The following is an 8,701-nucleotide window of genomic DNA, read 5'->3' as shown; positions in this document are numbered from 1 at the left end:
GTAGCTTGAGGTGATAGCTACTAGTATACCAAATGCTATGTGTACATTTCATACTACTTTGAGTAGTAATACACACACACACACACACTATTGTTGCATCTGAAGAGGTGAGGTTTTTTTACCCATGAAAGCTTATGCCCAAATAAATCTGTTAGTCTTTAAAGTGCCACCAGACTCCTTGTTGTTTTTGTGGATACAGACTAACACTGCTACCCCCGGATACTTGACACTCTACACTCACACCTAGTTGGAATCATGTATGTACACAAACCTCCACACACCATCAAGGGATTAATTTTCCTGGAGTCATTTTTAACAGGCAAGGCAGCTGACGTCTGATGCTTGAATTTGACAAAGTTAATGTGGCACTGAAATATTGGCAATGAACACAGATGACGACTACGGAATGTATTCAACAACACTGCAGGTTCCTTGGAGTTTTGTTATTCTGAATTGCAGAACTTTGGTGGGGACAGGGACCTGAATGAAAAAGTCAAGTCTACTATTCCCTGGATACAGACATGATTACAGGTAACAATAATTTATAGGACAAAATGATGCAAAAGGTCAGTAAGTTGTACCAAACAGCATGATTTTCTTAACATTTAATCAAAATCAGCAGGAAAAAAAAAAAGAACTACAGATGTCATATGAGTAGATTTTTTTTTTTTAAGGCCCAGAACCTCAGCTGGTGAAAGTCATGTAAATCTCCATTGAAGATCCAATCCTCAATGCTTGCAACAAAGCTGGGACTACAGAGAGGTCAAAGAAGAAAGCTCTGCTCTCTGTCAGTTAGAAAATCTGGCTCCTTCAGTATCCCATCTTGACATCCAATTTATTAAAGCACCTTCTCCCCCATGAAAAACACCACTTAGTTATTTCTCTCTTCCCAGATGTTTAGCTTTCCTCCCCAAATGAAAAAAAAATCTTCTCACAATAATAGAAATTGGAAATAGCAGAAGAATGTCAGCTTTCAGAAAAGTTAAATCTGAGAAATTAAGAAATGTAGGTATTACTGTCTACTACTAAGATATATTAGGACTCACCATACAATGGAAGAGCTCACTGAAACCTAAAAGCATCAAAGTACTCCATATTATAGTTCCTCCAAAAAACAATGCAAGGATTAAGTGGCTAGTGTACCTTTATGAAGGACTGTCATACAGAAGAATTTAAATATATAACTAAATGCCTTATTTAAGTATAAACTAATGAATCAGAAAAGAGACATACGTAGCCTGTTCCTGCATCACTGAAGTCAATGGAATTTCTGTTATTCTCTTCAGGGGAAGCAATAGTCATCTCACAGCATAATCTACCCTACTTTCAGAAGTTTTTAGCTCATATGTTTGTACTTTCTTTCTTTAGGGCCTGTTTGTGACAGAGCTGGCATGGCTGTGCAAGATAGTAAGTGGGCACATTGTGTAGCAGCCTCTTACAAAGCAACTGTGCAGCCCCTGTTTCCCTTCACACAAGTGGCTGGAAAGAGGTTGGATGCATCAGGGAGAGGGCAGAGTCTGGGGTCCTCCTTCCATGCACATGAGGCAGTGTAGCTGTTCAACTGCATTGGGGAGCACATGCTGCATTGAATATAGATGTGCAGAAAATGCTTCCTTCCCAGATCACTGAGGAGACCCACAGTGAGGCTGTCACTCGAAAGGACACAATCTCCCTCCAAGGATGCTCCAGGGTCAGCACAACAACACACAGACACTTTCGAATGTGCTTTAGGAAGGGAGGAGCAATCTGTCCAGTCAGCATAAGGCCAAAGAGTGATAAAAAAAGCATAAACTCTTTCTGCTATTTAAAGGGTTAACATATAATGGTTTATAAATATATTGGGTAAGAGGCCTCAAAAGTACAAAGGAGAAGATAGGTCCATTAAATAAGTGTGGTGAAATGAATAACTCGGACAGGTAGGATACTGAACTATAAAAAGCTGCTTTCAACTAGAAAGATAAAATAAACATTTAGATAAATGAACAGGAGTACTTGTGGCACCTTAGAGACTAACAAATTTATTAGAGCATAAGCTTTCATGGGCTACAGCCCACTTCTTTGGATGCATATAGAATGGAACATATATGTAGCCCACGAAAGATTATGCTCTAATAAATTTCTTAGTCTCTAAGGTGCCACAAGTACTCCTGTTCTTTTTGTGGATACAGACTAACACGGCTGCTACTCTGAAACCTGTCATTTAGATAAATAACTGTGGAGATAAGTGTGACGGGTTCAGTCACAGAAAACCACTTCACACTGTCACCTGATGTGCTGAAACTATCTCTGAGCCTGTTTTCTTTGCCAGCTTGGGACTCCAGAACCCTGTCTTGTTGAGCCAGACAGGGTAGCCTGCTGCAACACAGACCCAGGGTCTGAACCATGCCCCCCCAAACTGCAGACTTAACTGAATACAGCTCAACGAGTACTCCTGTCTCCAGCACACAGACACCTAGCTCCCAATGGGATCCAAACCCCAAATAAATCTGTTTTACTCTGTATAAAGCTTATACAGTGTAAACTCATAAACGGTCTTCCTTCTATAACACTGAGAGAGAGATATGCACACCTGTTTGCTCCCCCAGGTATTAATCACTTACTCTGGGTTAATTAATAAACAAAAGTGATTTTATTAAGTATAAAAAGTAGGATTTAAGTGGTTTCAAGTAATAACAGACATAACAAAGTAAGTGGATGGGTCATTACAAAAAGTAATTTTCCCTCCGTTGATTCTCACACCTTCTTGTCAACTGTTGGAACTGGGCGACATCCACCTTGATTGCATTGGCCTTGTTAGCACTACAAAAGTAATTTTCCCTCTCTTGATATTTACCCCTTCTTGCTAACTGTTGAGAATAGGCCACTTCCACCTTAATTGAATTGGCCTCATTAGCACTGACACCCACTTGCTAAGGCAACTCCCATCTTTTCACGTGCTGTGATATATATATATTGCTTACTGTATTTTTCACTCCAGGCATCTGATGAAGTGGGTTTTAGCCCATGAAAGCTTATGCCCAAATAAATGTGTTAGTCTCTAAGGTGCCACAAGGACTACTCATTGTTTTTTTCTGATACAGACTAACATGGTTACCACACTGAAACCTGAGAACAAAGTAAGTTACCAAGCAAAATAAAACAAAACCTAATACATTAAAAAACTGAATACAGATAAAATATCACCCTCAGATGTTCCAATAAGCTTTTTTCACAGACTAGACTCCTTCCTAATCTGGGCCCAACCCTTTCCGCGGTACAGTTCTTGTTAGTTCCAGCTCAGATAGTATCTAGGAGATTTCTCATGACTAGCAGTACCCTTGCTCTGCTCCACCCCCTTTTATAGCTTTGGCACAAGGCGGAAATCTTTTGTCTCTGTGGATTTCCACCCCTCCTTCTAAATGGAAAAGCACCAAGTTTAAGATGGATTCCAGTTCAGGTGACATGATCACATGTCACTGTAAGACCTTCTTCTTCATTACCTAGTAGCTGGAAGACACATACATAGGAAGGTTTGCAGGTAAACAAACCCATTCACCGTTCATTGATTCTGAAGCACCCTTAATGGCTTCCACTTAACATGTTTACATCAGTAACAAAAGTTTATATGTTTCAGAGTAGCAGCCATGTTAGTCTGTATCCGCAAAAAGAACAGGAGTACTTGTGGCACCTTAGAGACTAACAAATTTATTTGAGCATAAGCTTTCGTGGGCTACATTTATAAGTTTATATCTTATTCTCCTAACTCCAGACATAGAAATAATATATGCAAACAAATAGGATGAACACGCTCGTGGATCATAAGATTTGTAATGATACCTTACAAGAGACTTTTGCATGAAGCATATTCCAGTTACATCATATTCACACTTATAAACATATTTCCATAAAAGATATGAAGTGCAATGTCACAGTAAGGAAAACCTTAAAGCAGTGACTGATAAATAATAGGCAAAGACTATTTGGAACATCTGCTGTTCAAAAGAAAAAAAGTAATTTGGATGATTTGCATACCAAGTTATGGAAAACTAGTTTCAAAAGAGACTAGAGAAAGAAGACCAACTCTGCATCTTCAAAAATAAAATAATCCTGGCAACTATCATCCCATATTTGAAAGGTGTAAGTAACAGAAGATTATGGTATTTTTGAGATTAATAAAAGGGGTTATGATGCTAATTAAGTGAAAATTTTAAGATGAGTGTTAAGGGTTTTCCCTTCACCCTTCCCCTGGTTCTTGACACACAAACAGAAAGCAGAAAACCAGAAATCCAAAGTGCAGGCAATGCAATGTTTATTGGAGTTAATCAGGCAAGCATATCCATAGCTCTGCATGCCTGCAGAGTCTTTTTCCCAGTGTCCCCCTTTCCTCTTCCTTAGCAGGCATAATTATATCTGCAGTGCACGCCCTTGGTCCCGCCCCTTACTATTTATGGTCATGTTCTGTTTTGTAGAGTCTTGGGTCTGGGAGCTTTTGTATCCCATGAGAGGGGTAAGGTTGGGCTTCAGTCAGGGACAGGCATTTCTTTGGCCTTTTAGTGTTTCTTATACCTTCCCACCCATCCCCCCTGCCCCTTCCCACCCATCCCCCTTGACCTTGTCTCAGAAGAGGAGTTGAGGCAGGAATGTCCTTCAAGTGCACGCTCGTAAATTAAATTCCCACTCTACCCAGCAACACTTTAGCTCTGACTCTTGTCTCTTTTCACCCCATCTGTTTGTGGGAAGATGTAACACAGAGATCTTTGTTTGTTCACACGTATTCATAAGAATATAAAAATATCAAAAGTCAAATAATCCACAAAATTCTATCTCAGGCAAATATACAGGCCTAAATACTACATTATCATCGCTCCTAACAATAAAAAGAATGAGGAGTACTTGTGGCACCTTAGAGACTAATGAGTATCAGAGAAAATGTCCATATGGTGAGGTCATGTATCTTGTCCAAAGGACTATCAAGAAAAATGACATAAACTCCATCACTCTAGAAATTGCACTGGGCAAAACACTAGCATATATGCAATGGGGAAGGATTCTTCAACAACAGGCACATGGATAAACTAATGGGTCTTTTCTATCTCTAGAGTCTGTGATATATGAAGGAATGGAATTGCTTTATCTCATAAAATAAGAGTACAAGGGTCTCATTCAAAGATAATAGGTGAAACCTGAACCCACTGAAGTCAATGGCAACACCCGCCCCGACTTCAATGAGCCAGGATTTCACCCTGTTTCTCAGAATGCAGAAGGAGACAGGCCAGGCCTCCTACCTATGCAATGATATTGAACTACCTAAAAGTACCTAAGTGAGTATAACATTCTAAATGTTTATTTAAAATGCCTAAACGAAAAGGACTAATGAGAGTTTCCTGGTAGGGGAGGGGAGAAAACAAGAAGCTCTTTGTGTGATGGACCTTGTGCTTGTGTCTAGCTGCAGAAAGGCAGGAACTAAGGAACCACCAGAATTAATCTCCAAGTATTTAACAATATGAGGGGGTGACTATATGGCCCAAATAGCAGGGCTGGCTCCAAGTTTTCTGCTGCCTTCGGCGGCAATTCTGCGGCAGGTCCTTCACTCCGAGAGGGACTGAGGGACCTGCCGCCGAATTGCCGCCAAAGCGGACGTGCCACCCCAATAGTGGCCGGAGTGCTGCCCCTTGGTACTGGCCGCCCCAAGCACCTGCTTCTTTAGTTGGTGTCTGGAGCCGGCCCTGCCAAATAGGCACTGCTTTTTCTACAGGATTCCCAAACCTCAGTAATACTAGTGGGCTTTAGACAGTATCAAAGTGCACAGCCCACACTCTCAGAGAACCAGGATTGCTAGCAAGTTAATTTTTTTCTTTTTGTTGTTGTCTTGGCCTTCCTCTCTATCTTTGTGGAAGTGTTTAGTGTAAAGCTGTGCTCCTAAATGCCATCCTAATAGCTCCCCAGTTCTCAAAAAGCAGCCATATGTTGGCACTGATCCACCTCTAACTTACTCACAGTAAGCTACTTTTTCCTTAGAGCGTTAGAGTGTGTGTGGAACTTTCTCAGCTGCTGACAAAAGCCAACTGGAAATAAAAAAGCTACCTTCATGGGCAATCTGTGTCAGCAGCAACAGTTGAGTCTGCTTCTTGCCAAAGATCACCCCTGCCGCCTGCAATGCTGTACATGGGATACCTGCTGTGGCTTCTGCTGCTAACTCCAGTGCCACAGATGCTCCTTAAAAAACAACAGGAAAGGCCAGTTGTGTTATATTGCTGCAGGAAAGCAAATGCTGCTACAACCATGGTGCAGGAACAACTCCTGCTTCCTTTTCAAAATTGTGAGGCAAGATAAGTCAATCTCAGTATATGGCATAAAGATGCAAAAGCAGCATCAAACTTACATTTAAAAAAATAGGAGTCTGGTTATACACCCCAAAAGAAAAGATGTTCATAAATGTTAAGCATCAATTGCATAGAACACCTAGCAGCTGGACAACAAGTTGGTTCTCTTTTATGGCTAATTTTAAAGTATTCTTTCATAAGTGTAAGTTTTCCTTGTTTTCTGTGAACAAGCTTCAACCCAAATGTTTTTTTGGAAAAGAATATTTATACTGAATTTAGCTTTTTCTTTTATTACATTGGTGTTGGATTACATTTTTGAAAATCTATTTTTATCCTTCTATATAAATGTGAAAGTTTTTCTTCTTTTAATTTAATGCGGACCATATTTTTAGCAATAGTGTGCGTTATTTAATTTATTTATTTTGACAGCTATATGACAAAATGTTGCTGTCATCCAGTTATCTGTGTAATGTATCTTTAAATGTAGAGATATGTACCTGCATCTGTCACTTTATAGTTAAGTTCAAATGCAGTGATAGAGGAGTAATTGTGTTATTTTTCCATGCAGAATTTATATTTGTTCTTTTTTGTGGTCTTCCTAAATCTGAAAAAGATTCTCTAGCAAGAAAAAACATCCAATTTTTTTTCTGTGTACATGGAAAAAATAAAAGCACTGTACACTATCATTAGTGTTCTGGAGCAATGGAATTTCAATGCAGTAAAAAGTAATTCCATTTCTGAAAAAAGTGTGTAAATTTTGTGTAGTCTTTAGCAAATCATACACTTGCACATACGAGTGAAAGTGTTCACACAAACATCTGAAGGCCAGAGAGGCCTCTGAAATTATGGATACAAATTTTATTTTATGTATTTATTCTGTAGTATCAAGGTTGATGATTCATTCTATTTCCTATTTTGTTGCAGTAGGGATACCGAAGCTTTATGATTGGATTAGAATATAATCTTATACTGTAGCCTTGGTCAAGATTAAAGAAAAAAAAAGTTAGGCTCCTAAATTCATATTTAGGCACCTTGTCGAAGACTACATCTTGAGGTTCCCCCCTTTTGGGTGAAATCAGGTGCCTTTCTTATTTTGTGTCTTATTCCCCAAGCAACAGCTGTCCTGTTGTGTGGTCCTGAAGTACGGAGTAATTGTGTTATTTTCCCATACAGACTTTATATTTGTTCTCCAGATATACCTCTTTGCAAGTCCGCACCCTTCCCCAGGGCATAAAAGAATCCAGACATAAAGGAAAATTGTTCTACAGCCTTGAAAGGACCATGGCCCTTCCCTCACACAAAGGAGGGGAAGCAGTCTTTCAGACCCCACAGGAAATCTCAGCTCCCACCCCCTCTTGCATGACTAAAGGCTTAGACTTAGTTCAGGCCGGTGTCAACAAAAGAAACAAACCAGGCCACCTTCTTACCTCAGAGGCTGATGGTATTATCCAGCTCATGACACAGTCTGGAAACCCTGGGATCTAGCTCTACTTGGTTCAGAAAGCTAGCTCCACTGGCCTGAGTTCCTTCTTCTGAAAACTCCTGCCCTCCCCATCCCATCCCCCAGGGAAAGGGTCAGAGCTGATAAACTGCACACATGTAGGGGTTGGAGATGATTTTGACCATAGGGGCTCTTTAATCACACTTTAAAAAAAAAAAAAACACTTATTAAGGCAAAGTGGTGGAGGAGATGTTTGCCCCAGACACCTGAATGAATGGCCTGATTTTCAAAAACACTTACCAGACACCAGTTCCCACTCATTTCCCTCAGTATCACTGAATTCAGTGAAGCCCCTAAGTGCTCAGCACTTTCAAAAACAGACAATTATTTAAGTGCCTAAATATGGACTTAGGAGCCTAATTACGCACCCATTTTGAAAGTATGCCCTTGCAATGTTTTACCCGCTGTTGTATACCATAAAATACAGGAGGTGCAATATGGCCAAATTAATGCTGCTGTGAAAATCGTAGTTTTAGTTTGATGATGTTTGAGCTTTTTAATTTGCAACTTTAACACTGCATCAAGATATGTGTCTGGTATTTAAATCATATATCAGAGAGAACATAGTTTATCAGACATCTTGGTGATGGACAAAGATTGACCATTATATAGCTAGTTTTAAAAGTGAGTTGCCAGGTCTGATTCTTTTCTGAGATGCCTAACAAGGCATCCAAAAATCTCCCAAATTCTAATAAATAGGAACAAGTCAGGTTAATAGATGTACATGTACATTTAGTGGCCATCTTCTCTGATTTATCTGTTCTTCTCCATAATATACCTCTGATAGCCAGAGAAAAAATGAGCAGATATCTTGCACCTGTAAATAATTATAATAATCATGTGATAATAATCTTGCTTACAAGAAGTGGAAGATTGGAGAAATGACCAGGGAGGAGTA

This window comes from Trachemys scripta, chromosome 5 (genome assembly GCF_013100865.1).
Source record: "Trachemys scripta elegans isolate TJP31775 chromosome 5, CAS_Tse_1.0, whole genome shotgun sequence".
In the NCBI taxonomy this organism is placed as follows: Eukaryota; Metazoa; Chordata; order Testudines; family Emydidae; genus Trachemys; species Trachemys scripta.
Note: the sequence above shows the minus strand (reverse complement) of the source record.